The sequence below is a fragment of the Monodon monoceros genome, unplaced genomic scaffold (assembly GCF_005190385.1).
Source record: "Monodon monoceros isolate NGI ecotype Baffin Bay Population unplaced genomic scaffold, NGI_Narwhal_1 Super_Scaffold_20, whole genome shotgun sequence".
Taxonomy (NCBI): Eukaryota; Metazoa; Chordata; class Mammalia; order Artiodactyla; family Monodontidae; genus Monodon; species Monodon monoceros.
The window spans coordinates 64,245,831-64,272,717 of NW_021703777.1; the positions used below are offsets into that span (position 1 = coordinate 64,245,831).

At 42.4% G+C, this 26,887-nt stretch overlaps 1 protein-coding gene across 4 annotated transcripts in view; it reads left to right on the top strand.

The window, feature by feature from the left end:
• LNX1 (ligand of numb-protein X 1) overlaps positions 1 to 26,887 on the top strand; it is a 140,544-nt gene that overhangs the window by 40,159 nt on the left and 73,498 nt on the right. The window lies entirely within an intron of this gene.

Below are 26,887 nucleotides of genomic sequence, written 5' to 3' on the forward strand. Positions count from 1 at the left end.
AGAAAACTGAAGCATTTAGAGGAGTCCTCTTCAAACAAACAAACAGAATCATGAATTCACACTGGCTAGGTCCCTGGTCAGGTTCTTGGAAGGGCTCATGCATGCCTTGAGGTATAATCATAGGTCTTAGAGTAAACCCCTTCCTGTGACAGCACTGAGATACCAACCGTCTGTCTGTGTCCCTCCCCCTTCTTATTTCTCTTTCTCTTTTAGTTCCCTATAGAACTAGCTCTGGGAGCTCTGGTGCCCCTCTAAGCCCACTGCTCCTGTGTTTAACTCCTGCCTATCCAGAGCTTTCTTGATGATCAGTGGGCCAAGGGAGTACCTGTGGCCCCTTCCCCACCCTCTTCCTTCATTGGCAGTTCTACCCGTAATCAAGTGGCCCACCACTTGAAGGTTGGAGGTGAGATAACTTGGTGATTAAAGGCACATGCTCAGGAGTCAGGCTGACTCAGCTTCCTATTCAGTCTCTGCCAGCTGAGCAACCTTGGGCAAGTTACTTAGCCTCTCTGAGCTTTTTCTCATCTATAAATGAGGGTAGTAACACCTCTCTCACAGATTGTGAGTATTGAATGCAGTTAAATAAAGCATTTAGTACAGTTCCTGGTACATAGCAAACCCTTAAATTATGGGTTTTATTAGTAGTAATAGCAGTAGTTATTAGAACAACTCATCAATTCTAAGATAATTCTTAGTATGAGAGTAGGCTGCATCTTGTAAGTGGCACTATACAAAGATAATGGGAAGTGCTTCTTTTTTCTATTTCTGTAAAATAATGGTGCACCTACAATAGACGGAGTCTTCAATTTAATGACATTTGATAATAACTAAACTTCATCCACTGTGAGCAGGGATGGGCTAAGGTCAAGGAAGTGGAGTTGCTGAAACCATACATTCCCTCCTTTCTTCCCTCCCTCACTGAAGAGGTAGGTAAGTGCCTTACCTGAGCTGAGAAAGGGGTGACTAGCATTCCTGGGTGAAGCCTGGGGAGGCACCTGAGCCATCTGTCAGTGGATGAGGGCCCCGCCTCCTACACAGCTCCGCTTCTGTGGTGGGTCCTTCTCTTTGGACCATCTTCCACGCTTCCTCCCTGCAGTCATTCCTCACCACTTAGCTCCTTGTTACCTTGACATTGCAGCTCCTACTTCTCTTTTCCTCTTTCCTACCCATCTTCCCCCTTCCCCAGTTTGCACAGGAACGCTGGATCCAGCATGTCTCTTGGCTGGTGGAGTCCGTGGCCCAGAGCCATGGTTTTTTTCGAGCCAAAGGGGGCTGTGGAGATGATCCAGCCCAGTCTGCCCATTTTGTAGAAGAAACTGAGGTATAGTAATTCACCCAAATAACTCAGTCCTACCAGTAACAAGCTGTGTGACCTCAAACAAGTCATGACATTTTTGGGGAAACAGTGCTAATGCATTCATTATTCTAATATTTCCTCAGGAAACAATAAAACTGGAGTTAGTTAAAATTTTAACAGCTTTGGGCAAAGCAATGGCATAGATGTGGTATAATGATGCATGGGACCACACGTTGCCTTTAAGGGAGTGAGTGTCCTCTGAGGGTATATGACCACCCGGGCATGCTCAGAGAGGCCTATCATGGGACTTCCTTGATCAATTTTGTACAAATGCAACCTGAGGCCATTTGACAATAATAAAGCTTCATATTGGAATGTGGCAATCCAAGGATTTTCATATAATTCCAAGGCTTTCATATACAAATGGTGGCAGCAGAGAGGCGGAGCCCAATCATGAAGCAGTTACAATTAAAACCGTGGCTTCAGAAGTCACTCAGATCTGAGTTCAAGTTCTGGCGCATCACTTACCAGCTGTGTAACTTTGGATAGATTAATTACTTAACTTCAGCCGGGCCCCAAGTTTCTCATCCTTAAATCAGTTTTTAATGATGGTACCTACCCCATGGGGTAAAAATTAAATATACACATGAAGCACTTAGTAGATGCTTAGAGCATTGCAAGGACACTGTAAACATTAGCCGTGGTGATGGTAAACTACCTCATTTGGACCTCATAGCAAATGTAGTGAATCCCCATCTTATTGATGAGACAACTAAGCATCATTGAGATTAAGGAAGTTCCCCAAGATGATCCAGCCATCCTGGAATGCAGGCATCCTGATTCTAGGACCAGGGCTGCTTTTCCTCCGCATCTCCCTTTGCTGCCATGGAGATGGCATTGCTGGGGTGTGTCTCAGGTTGTTCCAGGCCTTTACAATTCACTAGAGCCAGGCTGGGGGACTGAGATGGATTCTGAACCCCAAAAGTAAACTGCTTTATAGATGAAACTTGGTGAAATATTTGGGTAGTTTCTCTGGCCAGTTGAAATTATGCTGAAGACTTTCTAGCATGTACAACTATTTTTTTCCACTGGAGTAGGCATAAGGGGGCTGACTACAAGTGGTCCCAAAGACGTTCTTTAAAGTGGTCAGCCAAAAATGTTTTTTGGCCTCATGAGCTAGTTGACGATAGATTAAAGAGGATCAAAGGGATTCTGTTGCAAATGCATTTGGAACAACCCTTCCCTCCAAGATGCTGCTGCAGTTTTTATAGAAAAACATCTGGGCACCATCAAAAGTAGAAGCTCCCTCCATCCTCACTCCCCACTCCATGTGACAAACCCTGTGAAGGTCGGAAGTGTCATCAGGGATGTGCAAGTCATGTGGCATTATGGTCATGAGTGTGGACTCCAGAGAGCCAGACAAACCCTGGACCTGTCACTTGCTAAGTGTGTGTCTTAGCTGCCCTAACCTCCGAGATCAGCCTTATGGAGGACCAAGTGAGATCACATGCAGCTCCAGTACCATGCCTGCCACGTGAGCATTAATGACCAATGTGAGCTCTTCTTACGCTTCCGTCTTTGCTACTCTACAAGCCAACTTCCTTTCTTTGCTCCCTGCGTATTTTTCTATTTTAAAAAGATACCCGTGTGGTGGTATTGGGTGGTGGTGTCAGTGTCTGAGTTCTAAAGTCTTCTCCCTGAAGAGGTTCCCCTCTTTTGATCTCCTTGGATTCTACTCAGGATAGCAGCCCCACTCCGTCAGGGAATTATAATTCCTTTTAACATCACAAAAAAACGATTCCACCCCTGAGAGGCACTGATTCTCCCTGAAAAGGCCCCAAACACTTATAGTTAGCTTCAGAGAATTTAAAAGTCCAAATAGCAACTAGACAGGAATGGTATCTAGGACTCAAATACAGGATGGTTGAGGGTAAAGGAGACTATGAAAAAGCGTTCTTTGTAACTCAGGCATTGTTTCTTTAGTTACAAAAGAACCAGACAATATAGGTTATTCTGTGGGAAATGTGGTCAATTTGTTTGTTTGTTTTTTATTCCCCCATTCAGTTGCTTGGCATCAGTAAAGAAAGCATCCGGTTGATGAATTGATTTTCTCACCTTTCACTCAGTTTCTTTGCACACAGATCCATCTCCCCTTAGTTCCTTGGTTTGGTTGACAGAGTTAGATCAAGGCATGTGGACCTCCAAGGAATCCAATGATTTGGCTCGCCTTCAGATTCTTCATTTAACAGAAGCAGGGAATTTCTATTCATGAAAACAGTACCTTACAGAAACAGACTGACTTTTTGGTACAGTAGACATAAATTAATATTCTGGAAGAATCCAGCAAGACATTTCCCGTTTCTTAGAATTTCTCATTCTCTGTTCAGCGTTTTGTTTTATAAGTGTGGGGTTTTTTTTGTTGTTTTTAATTTTCCAAACTAGGCAACCAGTGGTAGATGAATTAGTGTGCATTTAGGTAAGGAAAAGAAAGCATTCGTTTCTGGGAAGCGTATAATTTAATAACAAATATTTATTGAGTGCCTATGAAATAGCAGGCATGTTCGAGACTGAGGATTGTGTGATAAACATATTCCCGTGAGAGGGCAGTAAGCAAGAAAATAAATAGCATATCAAATAGAAATAAGTGTTGTGAAATAAAACAGCATCTCTTTGCCCTGGTTTATTGCTATAAGGAAGACTCTCTTACATAAAGGAAGAGGCACTTGAGCAGAAACCAGAAGGCAGTGAGGGAGGGAGCTGTGAGGGCATCTGATGTCGGGACGAGCGTGGGCTTTGGAGTCAGGCTGTGCTGTTTGCAAACCCTAGATCTGACACTTTCTAGTTCTCCGTCTCCTTATGTGGCCTTAACCTCTTTGGCCTCGGTTGTCTCATCTGTGAAATGGGAATGGTGAGTCCTACAGCACAGTGTTCCTGTGAGTAGCCAGTGATACCCACGGAAAAAGAGCTGGCATCTGGGCAGGCTGGGCGCTGTAACTTCCTGCTGCTTCTGCTTTCATCTTTCTTTGCTGGATTATTCCTGAACGAGGGTGGGGGAGGGATTTGTACCTAGTTAAACCTTACTCTGGGTCTCATGCTCTGCATATAGTTTACATTGGAACGTCAAATGCCAATGACCTCCCTCTCCACATACCCCCATTCTTGTTTGGTGTGAATTCGTGGTTAATTTTCTCATCCCTAAATTGTGTTGTTTTCTCTATTTCTCCAGCTTGTTCATATCATTGTCTTCAGTGGATTCTCTCCAGTTGCAGATGTGTCTGTGTCTAACCTAACCTAGTTTATTTCTTTTTCTTCCACCTGTCTCCCATCTTCTGTGGCTCTCTCCACCTGGGTGTCATCCATAAATTTTGTGACACCCCATCTCGGGTCATCCATCAGGGTAACGATTGAGACTGATGTGATGGTGGATTGTTAAGACACCTTCTGAAACACGTCCCTATGACTGGGCTTAATACCTTCTTTGTTTGAAATTTCTGTCCATTTTCAGCCCCCCTTCTGAATCTTTAGACTCATAGTGGAAATAAAATCTTTCCCAAGACACCGCATGTTCACCTTAATGCCCCCTTCCCCATCCCTTTACATTCTCAACTACAACAAGAACTGTATTAAAGTCTTCAACATAATCTCAGACCGCTCATCTGCGGTCCTCTAAATGCAGATTGTTCTGTTTACTCATCCCTGGTATTCTGAACCTTTTACATTTTGCCTCCGTAATGTTTATTCCACAGCTTTTAAACCAGCAATTGCATATATCATACACTAATTTTTCACTGCCCTTTCCTTCTGTTTTCTTTCTACATCACTATCACATGTTGTTGGTCTTTTTCCAATCTTCTGACATCCCCCTGTGTGCAAGGTAATTTTTCAGAAATAATTATTCATCTTTACTGCACCATTGTTCAGTAAGCATGTTAGTCAAATTCTTTTATTCCCCGGGGGTATATGTCATCCGGAACAGCTGATTTATGTGTGTGTGTATTTGCCAAATATTCCTGTACCTAATTTTTTCTTGTCAAAACTTCTCTGTGTTAGTTTAATTCTTCAGATTTTTATTTATACTTATTTATACTTACAAAGATATTTTTTAAGGAGTTTAGCATTTCACATGTTAACATTTTCATTTCAGTGTTTGCGTGTTTTAAAAACATAGATCTGTGTTCTTTCAAGCTTCTTGGCCTAATTTTTTTTGACTCGGTGAGCTTACAGAGTTTAAAGCTATTGCTAAGTGTTAAATCCTCCTGTTTCAACTTATGTGTATTCTTCTCTGTTGAGCTTAATAATGTCCATTGTCTGAGCATCTTACTGTTCTTAAGTATTCAGAACTGTTTGGTGATCCTAAGAGTTTCTGACACACATCTGAATAGATGTCCTCTTTTTCCACTTGATATAGAGACTGGAATTAAAGAATTATGAACTATAAATTTCTTTCAGAAAAAAAAAGCAATGGAATATGCTGATCAGCTTTTTAGAAACCAAGTCTCATCTTCCCAAAGTGTAGAACTTTCCACCATGCGAATAATTTGGCACTGGTTTTTCACTCTTTTCCTCCGAGAAATCATTGTATTCAACCCAGCCTCTTTTTTTTTTTTTTTAACGTGACCTTGCCAAGTCAAATGATTTTAGAGAGCATTTTGCTGAAGTTTATTCTGTGTCCTGACTTGGTCGATACCTCCACCCAGCCACTGGAGAAGCCTCAAGTCATAGAACACATTCCTGCCAGTTATTTTTAGAATCTATTCCAATGCCTTTATTTTACTAAAGACAACTGTTTGACCCCAATAAGCAAGGACACTTAAATCTGTAACGACTCTCTGCCAATGATGACTCCAACAGAAAGCTCTGTTCTTGATGCAATAATCCTTCTTTTTTTAAAATTAATTTATTTATTTTTGGCTGTGTTGGGTCTTCATTGCTGCCCCACAAGCTTTCTCTAGTTGCGGCGAGCAGGGGCTGCTCTTCGTTTCAGTGGGTGCGCTTTTCATTGCGGTGGCTTCTCTTGTTGCAGAGCACGGGCTCTAGGTGCGCGGGCTTCAGTAGTTGTGGCACATGGGCTTAGTTGTTCCACGGCATGTGGGATCTTCCCGGACCAGGGCTCGAACCCGTGTCCCCTGAATTGGCAGGAGGATTCTTAACCACTGTGCCACCAGGGAAGTCCCAATCCTTCTTCTTAATGAGCTTTGCAAGCTGGTGTAGCACTTGACTTGGAGGTTGGTGTAGGAGTACATTTAAGTGAAGCTGCATTGTCATTTGAAGCTGTTGGCAAGAACAGTGTAGTTGCTGTGCCATTTTATTTTATTTAAATGCATTGGATTTGGTATTGATTAGTAGCCTGAGCAAACAGAACTGGAACAACTCAAAATAGTAAACTTCCAGTTTTAAATGTGGCCAAGTCAACCTTTGTCATGAATGATCCATGCAAGGACAGCAGAAATTAACACTAACTACCGCTAATGCAGTGGTGGATTCCCCTGCAGCTTACAAGAAGCTGTTGTCACTGTCCTCTGAAAGCAAATTTTACTCTTAAAACATGCAGTAAACAATGTCTTTGATAGCATCAGTTTTAGATAACAGAAGTCCTGGTACTTGGAGGCTTCTGTATACACACCCTCTAAAGGGATCAGAGCAGTGGTTAGAGCAAACAAGTGAGAGCTGAATCAGTTTCTGCAAATGAAAGAATGTTTGTATAATCTTGTTCCTGCTACTAGAAGAAAAATGTCAAAGTTCTAGAATATTACTTACCGAGCCCCAACCTAACCACGCCTCCACCTCAGGGCCACTTTCACCTGAGACAGTCTGCATTCTGCCTGCAGAATTTGTATCTCTCTAAATAAACTTGCTTTCACCTTTAAAAAAACAATAAAAATTAAAAAATATTACTTACCGAAGTTCTAAAATCTTATACTGAAACGAGTCATTTTTAAAAGAAGAACTAAGGAACATGTGAGCGTTTATCAGCCCAGACATAACTCATGGGTAAATATCTATGTACATCTTATGGACAGGAGGTAAAATAATGTTCCCACTTCTTGAGACTCTGCATGATTAGAGGGCCAGAAGGGTAGGAGATATTGCTGGGGACCTTCTGGGAAGGGAACAGCGGACATCTCTCTAGCTCAGGTCTAGCCTTGGGCAGCTTCACCTGACAGAGGGTCCTTGTGGCCCCATTCGTGCCACAGGGAGCCCTTCACCCGTGTGGGCTCCTTAGATAAAGCAGGACGGTTACACGGCTGATCCGATTTTAGGCAGGAAATCTACCTTATTTAAAGCAGAAAAAAGAAATAGATTAAGCCCTTGGAACTGACCCCGCTTTCAGTGGGACCAAGTTGATTTCATCCTCCTGGAGCCCCTTCAGCCAGCTGGCTCTCTGGGAGTCGGGCAGGTGAAAGTGCACGAATGTCAGTCGGCTGTTTGGCTTCCTCCCTCTGATTGCTTCCAGAAGGTGTAGGACATGTTGTCCCTATTGAGGGTCTTCAGTTACCTTTTTTCCTCCCCCCCCCCCGCCCCTCCCCCCCCCCCCCCCCCAAAAAAAAACAGCCCTTGTTCCGGTGTGTTCATGTTTGGCCTTTCCTGGCCATGTGAAAATCATGAGACTAGACGCTAATGACACCTGAATTTTGAATCTTGTGTCATGTCCCCGGTGAGCTGTACACCTGCGAATTTGAAGTCTCTTTCAATCACAGCTTTTGAATTGCAGGTGAATCCAGCAAGACTCGGGCTACATGGGGAAGAGCTTTTATCCAAACACATGCCATGATAGTGGGCTTAAGCCGTCTGGCAGAGCAAGCGGATTGACTGCTTTTCTAAAATGTAAGACTTAACTCAGATTAATCGGACCAAATTTGTAATTTAGTGGTTTTCCAGAGATGAACCCTAATCCATTCAGCAAAGAAGCGTAGGCGTTCTGATCTCCTACCCCACCTCCAGCTATGTGTGTGTCTCTTTCCTGCATTTCGCCTGGAGTTAGGAGCCCCAAATGCAGCAGAACCGTAAAGACAAGCTGTTCTATATAGCAAAAGATGGTGGTGCCAAAGGTGTTTTCCTGTCACTGCTGATCCTGGCTCTTAGGCTTGAAGGTGAGGTCTCACTCATCATAGTGGGTTTGTGGCCAGGCTAGTAGAAAGGGGTGCAGATAAAGCCCAGACACGGCAGTGTCCCAGCCCCAGGAGCCATCCAGGCACTCACCCTGAGGGCCCTGTGTATTACTCACTTTCGATTCCTCTCTGTTCTGGGTAATGGGCTTGGGAGTGGGCTTTTTTGTGATTGTGGGTTGTTTCTTGGTTTTTATGAGACATTTATATTTAGCCAGTGGCTGATTGAAACCAATTGCTATGCAAATTTCATTACATACTTTGGGTCCCCTAACATTTCACATTCTGAATGAGAATAGAGAAGCAGTTACTGACAGTGGCCGAGCTCCACTCAGCCTTAGGATACTGTCTCAGATCAGCCCCTGAAAAGAAGGAACTGGATGGACCAGAGTGTGTATTTTTATGAGGAAGCAGTGCTACTCATGGAGAGCTCTTTCCATTTTCAATGGCAAAGACCTTCTCTGCCTTGGCTGTGTGATAGGATGTGGTTTGCTGGGACTCCTGTCAGACGGGGAGGCAATGCAAAGGAAGGTGCCAGGGCTGCCCACTGCTGAGGGGCTTGGGCATCACTGAGTCTCATGAGGCTGACGGCAGAGCCTGGTGGCTGGGTGCAAAGTTGGGTTAGAGAAAGTGGAGGGAGTGAGAAGATACTAATGGAGCCTGAAAAGTGGCCACATCCCAATCCTTTGTAACTTCTCACGATGTGTGTGCATGTGCGCATGAGCACGTGCCCTCCTCTAAAAGGAATAAAACGAATCAATGCTTTCCAAAGAACCAGCGTCTTGGCTACCAATTGACAGAAACACCACAGCCTCCCTCCCTCCCTTGTCCACCCAGGAGTAGGACTGGACATAGGATGAGAAATTGGCCCTCAGACAAAAGATTCATTCAATTAAGAAAGGAGGAACCTACGGCTATTGTACACGTAGAACTTCAAGGGTGGTGTTTACCATTTCGAAGCATTTATAGGCATTCTCACAATTCTTTTATGATTTGCTGGGTGTTTGCATAAAAAGTGCCAGGTGTTCACGCAGGTGGCTGCCTTTATATATATATCTTTTTCGCACAGTTTAAGGCAAATCACTTTTCACAGGAAAATCAATGTACCGTCCCCACTGCCACCCTAAAATGCAAAGGGAACAGACCTAGAGGTGAGTCTTTTCACTAGTGGCATGCTAATGACCAGCTTAGGCTAGAAATAAAGCAATCAAACGAAAGGGTAAATTTTCCTGAGTAACCAGGAAGTGATCGCTGCTGAAGCCATGTTAGCCATACTTAGAATCTGCTACCAGCAGAGAAAGTAATGCTCCTGGGGTTGGAGCAGAACTTCCACCCTGATGCTAATATTTGCATCATAGTGTAATAAATGCAGCCTCCCACATCTTTTGTGTTGTTGTTCACCCAAGTTAATGCATCATTAGGTGGAGAATCAAGAAGAGGAAGAGAGCTGGCTAATTATAGAAAAACAAAGGAGAAATTTCTCGTGAACACTTCGTGCTTCCTCAGTGCAATCAAAGTCTCTTGAGAGGCATTTAGAGCATTCATCCAAGGAAGCTGTGTCACTTCAGTATCTAAAACTCTTTGTAAATAAGTGACGTGAGAACAGAAGCACTAGACTAGGAATGTCGTGGCCTGAGATCTAATCCGGAGTTGGTACATTAACACTGCTAAGCAAGTTTTGATAGAGCACAATTATAGAACACACTGAGTTCTAGGACAAAGGTGGAGGAGAAAGGGGAAACCGTTTTAGGTCAGGAGTTGCTTTTGGTCTAGGCACCCTTCCATTCAGGGACATTGCTAGATACTTTGCTATGACCATTTTGTGCTTGTCTGCCAAAGTAACAGTTCCTCGGGGACAACCTCAGGGGCCGTACCATTTGTGTTAGGATCATCTTCCAAAGGAGGGGTGCAGTGAGAATCTCTTCATCTCCGCTGGGTGATGAGTGGTTTCAGTTAAAGGAGGAAATCCTGTTAGGCATTTCCCATGAGATTCCCACGAGAGTCTGTTTGATTTGAACTTGAGACTAGAGGAGGTATATTCACAGAGGGCATCGCATTTATGTAGCAGTGGCCTTAGTTATTCTCTACCTATTTCCTCGTGGTCAAATAAGGAAAACCATGTTATGTGGAATAACTAACTAAACAATGGTAAGACAGTTACTTATTAAAAGCAGGTGGAAAGACTTCAGGTCAGGGTCAAGTGATTAACCCACAAGGCTTACACTGGTGCGGTCCCTGAAAACCTCTCAGAAGTACTGGCCTTGACTAAGTCTAATACTCCAGTATTTGAGGTTACCCTTCTGCAAAATGGGGGTGCTGGTGCCTTTATCAAGTTATTGGATGCTCTACCAAACGTAGGAGTAAAGATAGTCCCAACCCCTTGTGCTCATGATCTGAGCAAATAGATGAATGAGAAATCACAGGGGAAATGAGATTGATGTAGCAGGAAGGGGAGACTGACTGGGAAGTATTTATTTACTTGGCATCCATACAGTGCTGGGGCTGGGGAGCTGATTCAGGGAGGTGTGGCTGACCATTGAACCAACTCACATTTCCCTGGCTTTTGTCATCCCTCATTTCATTCCAATCTATATCAAGGGAGTAACATATTTTTTATAATAATGTTTACCTTTGGGAACATTAACGTGGTGTTTTAAAATATTCACTAATAGAATAGAATGGTAAAACTAAAAATAAAAATAATGTTCAGTTTCATTACAATGTAGTGAGCCAATTGATTTTACTGAATTGATTTCTCATGTGCCCTTGTAGGAAAACAGAGTAAAATAGTTTGCTATCCTGGATGGAGGGGAGATATTCCATTTCTGGCCATATCAGGATGCAAGTTTTACGTCACAGAAATAATATTTCAGGAGGAAGAAAACAATTGTAGTAGAATTTGCAAAAAGGAGAAAGAATCATGCCTTAAGCAACAAAACAACAAAGCCTGGTCTCAGTTGTTTTCGGGGTCTACAGAGCCTAATTAAACAGGCTTAGCTTGTAATGGAAATATTGGTGGGTCTCATATGACTTTGATTATATTCTTTGTGTTCCTTAAAAAAAAAAGTCTAAACCTTCAAATTATGATGCAGAAAGAAAAGTCTGCTTCTGTTTCTCTTCGGATTCTTTACAGCCATGAGGAATCATAATTATTCCAAGAAAATGATAAACACCTTCCATCATCTCAACTCCATGACTTAACAGAAAAACATTTCCATTTTACAACAGGTTACCGCTACTGGTTTCTTTCCTTCCACCCACAAGCACAATCACTTCTTTCCATTTAAATTTTTTTTTTTTTTTTTTTTGGTCCCTCCACGCGGCTTGTGGGATTTTAGTTCCGCAGCCAGGGATTGAACCTGGGGCCATGGCAGTGAAAGCACTGAGTCCTAAACACTGGACCACCAAGGAAGTCCTCATTTTAATTTTTTAAGAGGTCCTTTCTCAGACCTTCTCTCAGTGATCCTTACAGCAGTTCAGCGAGTTAGACAGGTCAAGCATTATCTTGGGCAAGGACACCAGGGCCCCCAGAGATAGCGGCTTGGCCCAAGTGTATGGCTGCTGAAGAGAGAGAGAAAGTAGAGCGGAAATCATTTGACTCTCAATGTGGTACTCTTGAGCACTAAAAGATAGTTGAGATGTTTCTCCTGAACTCTTTCACATCTTTCCCTTAGCCTTCTGTGGCACGACAAATAACTAAAATACAAGCCCTAGACGTAACTCCTGTTCTCCCCACGGTCCACTTACGACACTTAAGGTTGAAGATACGGCCCTACCCAGAAGGATAGCACACTGCCAAAGAGGACTTGCAAACTCTTGAAGAGTCAATTAAGCCAACAAAGCTATAATGATGGGAAAATTGGCAGTGAGGCTGATGTTTCAGAGGGACAGCTGCTCAGCATTCCCTTGCTTTTCTGCTTGGGGTAACTGGACCCTATGTTTACTCATGCCCACGGTTCCACTGTAAGTCCTGTTAAAGTCTCCCATGGGTCTTATGTGGAATAAATTTGTAAAGTATGTTGTGACTGTCTTCAGTGCTACTGATTTGAGTGTATTCCATGTCTACCTCAACCCACCCTCACTGCCCTGACAACCTGATGTTGTCAGCTAGTTGACAACACGTGGGTAGAAGTTCGCAGACCTCAGAGTACATTGGAATCACCTGCAGAGTTTATTTAAAAACACAGGTACTTGGCACCCCTCTAACCCGCACAGTGAGGTTTCTCAGCCTTGGAGTATTGATGTTTAGGCTGGATGATTTGCCGTTGGGTGCTGTCCTGTGCATTGTAGGATACTTAGCAGCAGTCCTGGCCCCAACCCACTAGATGCCACTAGCACCCTCCCCAGCTGTGACAACCAAAAATGTCTTTAGACATTTTCAAATGTCTCTTGGGGGGCAAGAGAGTCCCTGGCTGAGAACTACCGTCTTTGGGATTCTAATTCCCAATGGAAGATTGGAGCCCAGGATTCTCTTTTTAACATGCTTCTCAGGCAAATCGAGTTGCTGTGTGTGACTTACGGGGCCTCTTCTTGTCTTCAACACCCCATGTCCTTCAGCCCCCGCTTCCACGGTCACCTAGAGGATTACTACAGTCTTAATAGAAGGTAAAGCTCGGTTCTCCCCTTCCCAGGCCAGGCCAGCTCTGCTGCCCAGAGGCAATTAACTAAATAAACAAAATCCTGCTCGGTGCTGCTGAGTGGCCCTCTCTGCATCCAGGGGGCATATGTGCTTAAAACCAGAGCCCTTTCCGGGGGAATGTCCCTGCTGTTGATGGGATCTTTGGACCCAAAGGGAGAAAAGAGCATCGGTGTCGCTGGCTTCTGGAGGGGGAGTATCTAGAGCAGATAATGCTTGCTAGCAGCTCCTGGGGCAGCCTGGAGCCTTCCCTGACGGAAGGCTGGACCTGGATTCATGGGCAGGTGAGGTAGCCTCAGCAGAGACCCATCAGCCTGCAGCCCAGCACAAGCTGGGCACCAGCAAAGGCGAATCTGACGCCTTTGCTCTAGCGTGAATGACTTGGATGCTTTCAGGAATTCAGCTGTTTAGTCTGTCTCTTGTGGTTGGAACTTCCTCTCCAAACAGTCATATTGGGGATGTTATTTTACAACTGGCACGAGGAGAATTTCCTATGGTGACTATAAGTGCCGTGCTCTGGCCGAGCTGGTGCATTCAAGGCGGGAAGGCCTTCTGTGGGGCTCTCTACCAAAAGCGAACATTTTGTTTAAGCCTGGTTGCAGTTGGCAACACAAGGGTTTCTGGTCTGTGGGTTTCCTTGAGGCTTTATGTTGTAGCTGGTGGCCTTGTGTCGACAGGTGCTTTCTCGAAGAGGACACTGCTTATATTGATGGCATTGGTGTCCTTGGTCCACCTTTTTTTTTTTTTTAATATGAATTTATTTTTGGCTGCGTTGGGACTTCGTTGCGGCGCGCGGGCTTTCTCTAGTTGCGGCAAGCATGGGCTACTCTTCGTTGCGGTGCATGGGCTTCTCACTGCAGTGGCCTCTCTTTGTTGAGGAGCACGGGCTTTAGATGCATGGGCTTCAGTAGTTGTGGCTCACAGGCTCTAGAGTGCAGGCTCAGTAGTTGTGGTGCACAAGCTCAGTTGCTCCGTGGCATGTGGGATCTTCCCGGACCAGGGCTCGAACTGGTGTTCCCTGCATTAGCAGGCAGATTCTTAACCACTGTGCCACCAGGGAAGTCCCGGTCCACCTTTTCTGAAGAACTTAAGCCATTGCAGTTATATTTAGAAATAATGTTGCCTTTATTTGTTTCTCATTGGAAGGCTGGAATAGATGCTTTGGTGTCCGCCCGTGACTCGGATATTTCTTATAACACCAGAGGCCTTTAACTCCTTTCCAGAAAAAAGAACAACCGAGGCAGAAGGTGGTTTCTAATCCTCAAAGAGGCCACACTGTGTCTCCTAAGCATCCCTGGAGAGAGAGAAATAAATACATCACCAAGATGGTGATGTGACAGGACAAGTCCTAAGTTCCCTCTTAGAACTCCAAGGGTTCGTTATGGTCCCATGTCAAGAAAAATGAAGTGCAGAAATCGTGGTTTACCAGCAGCGTGGTTCAAACGTATCACAAACGTGAGGCATTTCAGTCTCACGTTTAATGCTCATTCACAGTTTACACAATGATCGCAAGTTCATTCACCTCCCTTTACATTCTCCCCAAGCTTATATGTTTACATAGCCGGGAAGCATCTGAGCAGGCAAAAGCAAACAACCAGCTTCAAGCTAAAATAATTTATACTAAAAACATTTTGAAAGCTAAATATTGTCCTAACCACTGTCTGTTTTTCTGTGCCTCATCCAGGAAGCTGTGGGTGTAGAATAGGAGACAGACTCGTGTCTGAGCCAGGCCGAGCTGTGGAATGTTAAGATTATTCGGGGCAAGAGAAATGATCTAATTCAAGCCTTCACTTTACAGATGAGAAGACTGAGTCCCTGGAAAATTAAGTGGTTTGCTTTAGAGAACACAGCAAGCTGGTGCAGAAAAAGGACAGGTGGCATATCTTAATTTCTGACCCAGTTTTCTGCAAATCACAGAATTCTGTTGCCCATAAAGTGTTCTTTCCCTGCCTCACGTCCACAGCACTTCCTCTCTAGACAGAAGTAGAGAAAAATTCTTCAACCAATGCCAACTGAACTTAGCTTACTAGAGGAAAGAGAAGGCTGAAGTTGCATGCAGCGTGTATTAGTTTGCTTGGGCTGCCATAACAAAGTATCACAGGCTGGGGAGCTGAAACAACAGAAATGTAGTTTCTCACAGTTCTCGGGGTAGGAGTCTATGACTAGGGTGTCAGCAGGGTTGTTTTCTTCTGAGGGCCATGAGGGAATGATCTGTTCTGGGCCTGTCTCCTTGGCTTGTAGATGGCCATCTCCTCCGTGTGGCTTCATGTGGCCCTCCCTTTCTACCCTCTGTGTCCTAATTTTCCTTAAGGACACCAGTCAGATTAGAGCCTCCTCTAATGACCTCATTTAACCTCAATTACCTATTTAAAGACCCCCATCTCCAAATAGTGTCATATTGTGGTACTGGGGGTTAGGACTTTATCATAAAACTGGAGGGACAAAACTCAGTCCATACAGCATAGGTACATGCATGTTTTTGTGCAAAAGAGAAAATGGAAGAGAGTAACAGAAAGAGAGAAGAACATGAACAAGGTCCCTTGGAGGCCTGTCAGAGAGGTATAATCATTTCCTGCCAGGACCTTGGCGAGAGAAAGAAGAAGAAATAAGAAAGGAAGGGAAGCTGGGCTTCTACCTGGTCAAGTCCATGGGCCCTGAGGACTCCTTATCATTGTCTGACAGGGCCGGGTGTACTTGAGCGTGGTGTGTCAGTCTTCTAAGAGAACAGGCTAGGGGTTAGAGCAGCATTGTCCTAGCTGATTTCTCTAGTGTGCAATTAGACTACCCAGGAGCCCAGTACGAAGGGAGAGAGGCTTAAAAGGGCTAGTTCTGTACTGCCGTTATGATAGCCACCAGCCTCGTGTGGCTATTGGGCACTGGAAATGTAGCACTTCCAAGTCCAGATAAGCTGTAGACGTAAAAGAGTCAATTTCAGGGATTTAGTATGAAAAAAAAAAGTAAATTACCTCATAATTTTTCTATTGATGCTGAAATGATAATATTATATACTGGGTTAAAAGATGTTAAAATTTCACTTGTTTTTAAAAATCTTTCATTATAAAATACGGTGACTAGAAAATTTTAAATTACCTATGTGGCTTTCATTGATTTTTCTTTTGGACAGCTCTATGCTCTTAACTATGCATGGAGAAAAAGACTTGAATGAAATTAAGCTTATACTATATATTTTAAAATATATATTCATATAGTTTCTAACCTTTTCAAATATATATATTAGTATATTTTATGTATTTATATATATTTATATTTAAATATAAAATATATATTAAAGTATATTTTAAAAGGTTAGAAACTATGAATAAGCGATTTTCTATCTTGCACTTCTTATTTAATATTGTACTTCCTAATGTTTATTCATAATTGAGTCATGTTTCTATTTTATTTGCTATTCTTTAAAACTATGATTTTAAGTTTGTAAGGTAGAGTTTTTCAAACATATGCAAAAGTAGAGAGAATAGTTTAATGAACTCTTATGTGAACATCTCCCAGTTTTAACAATTATCCACATTTTGCAATTTTATTTCATCCCTGCCCCCCCACTTTTCTTTGCTGGAATATTTTTAAACACATTCCAGACATTATATAATTTTACCCAGAAATAAATAAATTTACCCAGAAATACCTCAACAAAATGTTTTTCACTGGCTGCCTAGTATCCTGTCTTTTGGCATGTCATAATTGATTGAACTATTCTCTAGACATAGGGACATTTATTTAGCCATATATTTAAATTTTCAAATTTTAACTCTCCTAGGTAATCTGTGATGAACATCCTTTAATATAAATCCCTACTTTTTTAGACTGAAGTCTTAGAAGTAGAATTACTTATTCAAAGTAGGAGATTTTAAAAGTATGATACATATGCCAAGTTGCTTTCTAAAAATTTAAGTTCCTGCTATAAGCTTTTATCAAAGTGCTTCACTTTGACCAGTACTTGGATATCATCAATGCCAATTTGGTACATGAAAATACTATCTCATGTTGTTTCTTTAATTATAATGTTATACTTTAATTACAAGTGAAATTGAACAATTTTTTTCTTCTGTTTCACTGGCTAAGTACATGTCCCTTCTCCCTTTGACCTTTGTTCTCTTGTTTCCTGGGAATCTCAGTCTCCACATGAATGTAGAAATATGTGAATGTGATTCTAGTAGATTGGTTGCCTCAAAAATCAGTACCTGTACTATCCTCTTTGGAGGATATCCAGTTGGAATAACGTCTCTCGGTCTCTGTCTCTGGACCAGGGAGAAGACAGAGGCATGGGAAAATTCTCTCCTCCTCCCCAACCCTGGGCAGATTCTGTTGTTTCATGAATCAGTGCGTATGGGGCAAAGTAGCTGTTGGGTTTCTCAATCCAGCTCCAGCACCCCTATCTCCTAGACTGTGTCAGTTCATTGCCTAAGTTTTGGTGTTTTAAGTTTTTTCATTCTCTCTCCCCACCCACCTCTTGTGCCTTAATTGTGTTGTGTTGACCTCTGTTTTCACATTGTGTGTGTGTGTGTGTGTGTGTGTGTGTGTGTGTTGGTCAGGACTCTTTAGCTGTAGATGTCAAACAAGCAAAACTAGGATGGCTCATACTGAAGACAGCAGGCATCACTGGATCTTGGGTCTACATGCCTTCATCAGGAAGGTTCTCTCTCACTGTCTCACGCTCTGCTTTCCCCTAGTATGGCTTCTTTCACAGGCAGCCTCTTCCTACCAACTGAAATGCAGAGTCCCAACTTGGATTGATCTGATGGGAGTCACATCTCCATCTTGGACACAATCCATTTAGCTATGGGTACCCTGATTGGTAAGTTAGATCACATGCCTTGCCCTTCCCTCCTCCAAGAAAGGTGGTGCCAGGGTAGATATGGTCCACCAGTCCGTATAGGCTGGCTTCAGTTCATATTGGTCAATGATCTATTCTCACTGGTTGCTGTGTAGGCTGTTCTTGCTTTTTATTTATTTTTTAAAATTAAGATATAATTGACACATAACTAGACTTATTGTGACAATCATTTTGCAGTGTTCACAAACATAGAATCATATGCTGTATACCTGAAGCTAATATAATGTTAACATCTAACTCCATGAATAGTTATCCAACTTTGTTCTTGTGATGAGAACTTTTAAGGTTTATTCTGTTAGCAACTTTCAAATATACAGTATTAACTATAGTCACTGTGCTGTACATTACATCCCCATTACTTATTTATTTTATAACTGGAAGTCTGTACCTTTTGACAGACCCCTTCACTCATTTTGCCCACATGTGCTACCCCACCCACGCCTGCCTCTGGCAACTGTCAATCTGTTCTCTGAGCTTGGTTTTCTTTTTTATTTACACATGTGGGATCATATGATATTTGTCTTTCACTGTAACTTATTTTGCTTAGCATAATGCCTGCAAGGTCTATCCGTTTTTTGCAAATGGCAAGATTTCATTCTTTTTCATGGCTGAATAATAATCCGTTGTATATATATATATATATATATATATATCACATTTTCTTAATTCGTTCATCTATTGATGGACACATAGGTTGTGTTCACACCTTGGCTATTGTAAATAATGCTGCAGTGAACATGAGGGTGCATATACCTTTTCAAGTTAGTTTTTGTTCGGATATACACCCAGAATTAGAGTCTGATTATATGGTAGTTCTAATTTTAATTCTTTGAGGATCCTCCATATTGTTTTTCTTAGTGGCTTCACCAATTTATATTCCCACCAACAATGCGCAAGTGTTTCCCTTTCTCCACATCCTTGCCAACACTTATCTCTTGTCTTTTTTGATAATCACTTGTCTTTTCTTTTGTTGTTAGTTTATTTTATTTATTTATTTTGGCTGCGTTGGGTCTTTGTTGCTGCTCCTGGGCTTTCTCTAGTTGTGGCGAGCGGGGGCTACTCTTTGTTGTGGTGCACTGGCTTCTCATTGCAGTGGCTTCTCTTGTTGCAGAGCATGGGCTCTAGAGCGCAGGCTCAGTAGTTGCGGCACATGGGCTTAGTTGCTCCACGGCATGTGGGATCTTCCTAGACTAGAGCTTGAACCCGTGTCTCCAGATTCTTAACCACTGCACTGCAAGGGAAGCCTGATTATAGCTACTCTAACAGGTGTGATGTGATATCTCATTGTGGTTTTGATTTGCATTTACCTGACAATTTAGAGCATGATGTTGAGCATCTTTTCATGTATATATTGGCCATCTGTGTATCTTCTTTGGAAAAATGTGTTTTCAGATCTTCTGCCTATTTTCACATTGTTTGTTTTTTGCTATTGAGTTATATGTTATTTATATATTTGGGATATTAACCCTTTATCAGATATACGATTTGCAAATATTTTCTCCCATTCAGTAGGATATTTTGTTAATGGTTTCCTTTGTTGTGCAGAAGTTTTTTAGTTTGATGTAGTCCCACTTGTTTAATTTTGCTTTTGCTGCTTTTGCTTTTGGTGTCAGATTCAAAAAATCATCACCAAAACCAGTGTCAAGGAACTTGTTCCCTATGTTTTCTTCTATGAGTTTTATGGTTTCAAGTCTTTAATCCATTTTGAGTTATTTTTTGTGTATGGTGTAATATGGTGTCTCAGTTTCATTCTTTTGCATGTGGCTGTCCAGTTTTCCTGACACCATTTATTGAAGAGATTGTCCTTTCCCCATGGTATAGTCTTGGCTCCTTTGTCATAAATTAATTGATCACATACATGTGGGTTTATTTCTGGACTTTGTTCCATTGACCTATGTGTCTGATTTTATGCCAGTAGCATACTGTTTTGATTACTATGGCTTTATAATATAGTTTGAAATCGGGGTGCATGATGCTTTCAGCTTTTTTCTTCCTCAAGATTATTTTGGCTATTCAGGGTCTTTGTGGTGCTATACAAATTTTAGGATTCTTTCTGTGAAAAATGCCATTGGAATTTTGATAGGGATTGCGTTGAATATGTAGATTGCTTTGGGTAGTATGGACATTTTAACAATATTCTTCCAATCCATGAGCATGGAATATTTTTCCATTTATTTGTGTTGTCTTCAATTTTTTTCATCAATCTCTTATAGTTTTCAGTGTACAGATCTTCCAGTTCATTGGTTAAATTTATTCCTAGGTATTCTTTTTCATGTAAATGTAAATGGGATTTTTTTTTAATGAACTGTCTGAAAGAGAAATTAGTAGTGTATAGATATGCAACAGATTTTTGTATATTGATTTTGTATTCTGCATCTTTACTTCATTTGTTTATTCTAACAAAGTTTATTTGGTGGAGCCTTTAGGATTTTATATAGATATATGTATATATATATAACATTTATGTTATATATATCCTCTGCAAATAGTCACAGTTTTACTTCTTTCCTTCCAGTTTGGATGTCTTTTACTTCTTTTTCTTGTCTACTTGATCTAGTTAGGACTTCCAATACTGTTCTGAATGAAAGTGGTGAGAGTGGGGCTTCCTTTTCTTGTTTCTGATCTTAGAGGAAAAGCTTTCAGCTTTTCACCATTGAGTATGAAGTTAGCTGTGGGCTTGTCATATATGCCCTTTTATTATGTTGAGGTACATTCTTTCTATATCACTTTGAGGTTTTTTTAATGATAAATGGATGTCGAACTTTGTCAAATGCCTTGTCTGCATCTATTAGGATGATCATATGATTTTTATCCTTCATTTTGTCAATACGACATGTCACATTGATTTTGCAGATACTGAACCATCCTTGCATCCCTGGAATAAATCCCACTGGATCATGGTGAATGATCCTTTTAATGTGTTGTCAAATTCGGTTTGCTAATATTTTGAGGATATTTGCATCTATGTTTATTAGGAATATTGGCCTGTAACTTTCTTTCCTTGTGTCTTCCTTGCCTTGTCTGGTTTTGGTTTCAGAGTAATGCTGGCCTTGTAAAATGAGTTTTGAAGTACTCCTTCCTCTTCTATTTTTGGGAAGAATTTGAGAAGGATTGCTATTAATTCTTTGAATATTTGGTAGAACTCACTAGTGAAGCTATCTGGTCCTGGACTTCAGTTTTTTGGGAGACTTTTGATTACTGATTTAATCTCCTTACTATTGGTCTATTTTTTTCATCATTTCAAAGAACTGGCTCTTAGTTTCATATTTTCTATTGTCTTTTTAGTTACTATTTTGTTTATTTCCACTATGGTCTTTGATATTTCCTTCCTTCTACTAACTTTGGGCTTCATTTGTTCTTAATTTTTCTAGTTTCTTGAGGTGTAAAGTTAAGTTATTTATTTGAGATTTTGTTTGTTTGTTATTTGAGGCTAGGCATTTATTGCTGTGAACTTCCCTCACAGAACTACTTTTGCTGCATTACGTAAGTTTTGGTATGTTGTACTTCCATTTTCATTTGTCTCGATATTTTTTAAATTTCTCTTTTGATTTTTTCTTTGACCCAGTGGTTGTTCAGTAGCATTTGTTTAATCTCCACATATTTGTGAATTTTCCAGTTTTCTTCTCATAATTGATTTCTAGTTTCATACCATTGTGGTCAGAAAAGGTGCTTAATATGATTCCAATCTTAAATTTACTAAGACTTGTTGCCTAACATATGATTTATCCTGGAAAATGTTCCATGTGCACTTGAGAAGAATGGGTATTCTGTTGCTTTTGGATGGAACATTCTGTATATGTCTAAGCCCATCTGGTCTAATGTGTCATTTAAGGCCAGTGTTTCCTTATTAGTTTTCTGTCTGGATGAGCTATCCATTGAGGTAAGTGCAGTACTAAAGCCCCCTACTATATATTGCATTGCTGTCTATTCCTCCCTTTAGGCTTCTTAATATTTCTTTATATATTTAGGTGCTCCTATTCTGGATGCCTAGATATTTACAAATGTTATATCCTGTTGTTGGATTGACCCCTTTATCGTTGTTTAGTACCCTTCTTTGACACTTTTTACAGTCTTTGTTTTAAAGTGTGTTTTTTCTGATATAAATATAGCTACCTCAGCTTTCCATTGGTTTCCATTTGCATGGAATATTTTTTTCCGTACCTTCACGTTCAGTCTCTGTGTGTCCTTACATTTGAAGTGGATTTCTTGCAAGAAGCATGTAGATGGGTCTTGTTCTTTTTATCCATTCAACCACTGTCTTTTGATTGGAACATTTAATCCCGTTACATTTAGAGTAGTTATTGATAGGTATGTACTAATTGCCATTTTGTTAATTGTTTTGCAATTACTTTTCTTCTATTACTCTCTTCCTTTGTAGTTTGATCACTTTCCTTAATGTTATGCTTAGATTTCTTTCTCATTATCTTTTGAGTATCTACCATAGGATCTTGCTTTGGGGTTACCGTGAGACTTGCATATAAAAGCTTATATTTATAACAGTTTATTTTAAGTTGATAAAACTTAAGTTTGAACACATTCTAGAGCTCTACATCTTACTCTTCCCCTCCCTTCACAGTTTTGATGTCACATTTCACATCTTTTTTATCTTGCGTATTCCTTAACTAATAATTATAGTCATTATTTTTCCTACTTTTTTGTGTTAACCTTCATATTAGCTTTACAAGTGATTAACCCACTACCTATACTATATATTTACCTTTACCAGTGAGATTTATATTTTCATATGTTTCTTGTGACTAATTAGCACATTTTCTTTTCAACTTAAAGAAGTCCATTTAACATTTCCTGCAAGGCCAGTGTAGTAGTGATGAACTCCTTTAGCTTTTGCTTGTTTAGAAAACACATCACTTTCAATTCTGAATGATAACTTTGCTGGGTTATCATTCTTGGCATTTTTTTCTTTTAGCATTTTGACTATATTGTGCCACTCCCTTCTGGCCAGCAAAGTTTCTGCTGAAAAGTCTCCTGATAGTCTTATGAGGGTTTCCTTGTATGTAACAGTTGTTTTTCTCTTGCTGCTTTCAAGATTCTCTCCTTGTCTTTTTTTTTTTTTTGGCTGCATTGGGTCTTTGTTGCTGCACAGGGGCTTTCTCTAGTTGTGGCGAGTAGGGGCTCCTCTTCATTGCAGTGCATGGGCTTCTCATTGCGGTGGCCTCTCTTCTTGCAGAGCACGGGCTCTAGGTGCACGGGCTTCAATGGTTGCAGCATACAGGCTCAGTAGTTGCGGCACACAGGCCGTAGAGTGCATGGGCTTCAGTACTTGAGGCGCGTGGGCTCAGTAGTTGCAGCGCATAGGCTCTAGGGCACGCAGGCTTCAGTAGTTGTGGTGCGTGGGCTCAGTAGTTGTGGCTCATGGGCTTAGTTGCTCCATGGCATGTGGGATCTTACCAGACCAGGGATCAAACCCATGTCCCCTGCATTGGCAGGCGGATTCTTAACCACTGTGCCACCAGGGAAGTTCCTCCCTCCTCGTCTTTAAATTTTGACATTTTAATTATAAGAAGCCTTGGTGTGGGTCTCTGTGGTTCTTATTTGGAACTCTCTGGGCTTCCTGGATCTGGATGTCGGTTTCATTCCCCAGGTTAGGGAAGTTTTCAGCCATTATGTCTTCAAATAAGTTTCTACCCCTTTCTCTCTGTCTTCTCCTTCTGAGACCCCTATAATGAAAATGTTAGTCTGCTTGATGTTATCCCCTAAGTCCCTAAGCTATCTTCACTTTTTTTCCTTCTTTTTTCTTGTTGTTGCTCTGATTAGGTTGGTTTCACTGCCCTGTCTTTGGGTTCACTGATCTTTTCTTTTGTTTCATCTAGTCTAATGTTGAACCCCTCTAGTGGGTTTTTTGTTTTTATTGTTATTATATTTTTCACCTCCATGACTTCTATTTGGTCCTTTCTTATATTTTCTATCTCTTTGTTGAAATTCTCACTGTGTTCATCTATTCGTCTTCCAAGTTCAGTGAACATCTTTATGACCATTACTTTGAATTCTATTTCATTAAGTTTTTTTTCTGAGGTTTTATCTGGCTCTTTCATTTGGAACATATTCCTCTGTTTCTTCCTTTTGCTTGACTCTCTCTGTTGTTTCTAAGACTTGATGAAACGGCCACGTGTCCCAGTCTTGAAGGAGTGGGCTCATGTAGGAGATGAACCTCATCATTCAGCACTGCCTGAGCTCTTGGTTGTCTCTCAAATCTTTCTGATTGTCCAACGGCCTATTTTATTTTTAATAGCTCCCCATAGTTGGGGGTATGCCAAGACCTGTCAGTGCTTCAATGAGAAGGATCTTAGTCAGCATCTAGGTTCAGGTTCATTGGAAGCCAGAGCTTCGAGCAGAAGCTGTTAACGTAAACAAATATATACAATCCTGCAGACCACCAGAGCCAAGTGATCTGGAGGTGTCTCCTGAGTGCAGCTGCAAAAAGTGAGGCTCCAGATGTGCGTATAAGCTGCTTTCTGTAAGATACCAGTGAGCTATGGCGAGGCAGAGGGAGAGCGCAAAGATGGTGTCCCCCAGCATCTATTCCCCCTGAGAGCGCCTCTGTAGGCTCCTAGGTGTGTGCCAAATCTGAAGCTGGCCCCTCAGGCCAAAGCTCCAGGACTAGCAAGTACTCCTCTTTCATAGAAAGGCTGGGGGTGTGTTTCAGTCTGCTGTCTGCGCAGTGCCCTGGGGGTGGCAGCCTGCCAAGAGCTATCTCTGATTGTTACTGTCCCATGGGACCCAGCACTGTAAGGCCTTCTGGCTACTAGAGCCAGAAGATCAATGGATATTCCCTGGGTGGCAGTCGCAAAATATCAGGGCACCAGATGTAAAAATTGAGGTACCAGGCCTGTAAGAACTCCCCTCCAAGTGATACTGGTGCTCTGGAGAGCGTGAAGATGGTGCCCACCCTCCCAGGTCTCTGGAGGGGATTACGGTCAGCCCTCAGGTGTGTTTTTAATTCGATGCCCCTCAGGCTGCAGCTAAGATGACAAGGTAATGGGCCTCTTTCAGGAGAATGAGCTTCCTGAGTCTGTTGCCGTGCCCTGAGGGTAGTAGCGGTTTAAGAACTTTTTCTCCGTGGTTCCCGTCCTGTGGGACCCACAAGAATCAGCCTCGCAGGCCACCAGACCCAGGTGATGTAGAGGTGTCCCCCTGGCCCCAGCCACTAAAACTCGGCGTGCCAGACCAGGGTATAAGCCCATCTCTAGAAGATGTTGCTGAGCTGGAGGCAGGCAGGTGGAGGGTGCAAAGATTGCATCCCCAGCCTCCATTCCCTGAGTGCACCTCCGTACCTCTTAGAAGTTTGCCAGACCAGAGGCTGTACTAAGCCGAGCTCCTGGGCAAGCAATAGGCGCTTTTCTCAGAAAGACTGGAGGTGTGTTTCAGTCTGGTCTGGGCAGTGCCTTGGCGTGACCTGCCAAGATCTCTCCCTCCAGTTGTTGCAATCCCATGGGACACAGGGAGGCAAGCTCCCCTGGCCTCAGAGCCGGCCAGTCAATGGACGTCCCCTGGGCGGCAGCTGCGTAAACGCAGCACCCGATGTGTACATAGAAGCTACCCTCCAGCTGATACTGGCGGCCTGGAGTGTGGCCCCCACCAGGAAACAATGGCACCCGCAGGCTTTAGCAAGGCAGAGGGAGAGCGTGTGGCTGGCATCCACCAGCCTCTATTCCTGGAGAGTATCCCAGCAAGCCCCTGCCCCTCCGGCGGACACTGCTTTGACATTAGCAAATGAACGTCTTTCCCCTAAAGTCTGGGTGCTTTTCAAAGAGCTGCTTCTGTGTTGTGCCCTGGGGTGGGTGATTCCAGTCTTGAGAGCCCTTTTAGAGTCGTTTCTCAGTTTGCTACATCCTCATGGGTCTCATGCACGTGCACCCCGCTGGTTTTCAAAGCCGGGTGTTTGGAGGGACTCACCTTTCAGGTGCAGGTCTTAAAAGACTGGGTGCCTGATGTGGGGTTTTCAGGGAGAAGCTCCGGATTTGAGTTCCCTCCTGGTTGTGGGACGCTGTGCCAGGGATGGGGCTTATGGTGAGCTTGTGTCTCAGCCTCTCTCTCCTGCTTCCGTGCAGTTTCCCTCTGATCTGCTCCCAGTGCAGGAGTCACTCAGCTAGTTCTTCGTCTTTTTTCCATAGAGATTGTTCCAAACTGTAGCTATAGATTCAGTGTGTCTCTGGGAGGAAGTGAACTCAGGATCTGCCAGAACCTCACGCTAGATTTTTAAATCTTTTCCATATCATCCCCGGGTTAGCCTACATGACTGATTGCTTGAAGTCCCTTCAAATGGAGGAGCCATTCTCAGAGGGAAAACAGACACGAAGGGTTAGGCAACAACGTTAGGCAAGATTCTAAGGCATCCCAGAAGACAAATTAGAAAGACAATTGAACGTGGGCACTTAAGTTTAGGTAAACTTAGAAAACTTAAAACTTTATTCCCAGAAACTGGAACGTAGTAGGTTCAAAATTAATATTTTGGGGGTTGAATGAATGAATGAAAGAAGTAGATTATATCAGACCACAATCATCATCATTTAATTGCTGGAGGCATTTTGCCTGTGTAATGGGATTGGAATCCCTCTGCTTGCTCTTTGATTTGGGGCGAAGATCTGAATCTCTCAGTGAGGGTAGCTTTCACAAGGTTTTTGTCTTCAGAGTCCACGAGCTGTCAGCCCCAGCACTGCCTTTCCCTGCTGCGACCCCCTGGTGCACTCTCCACCTTCTGCTGTTGGATCTGTGGGCGTGGGTTTTACCAATCCAGTGAGGAGCTAGAATTCAGGCTTGGCTGAGTGATGGGGACAGTGCCCAAGAAGGTGAAGGCCAGGAAGTGTCCAGAAGCATCAAAGCATTTCCTGGGCATAATGAAGAGTTTGAAAAGGGACTAGGCTGTGCCTGCAAAATGGAGCCAGGGATGCCCTGGGGCTGAAGACCTTTATAACAACAGAGCTGAACCAGGTGTGTGTGTGTGTGTGTGTGTGTGTGTGTGTGTGTGTGTGTGTGTG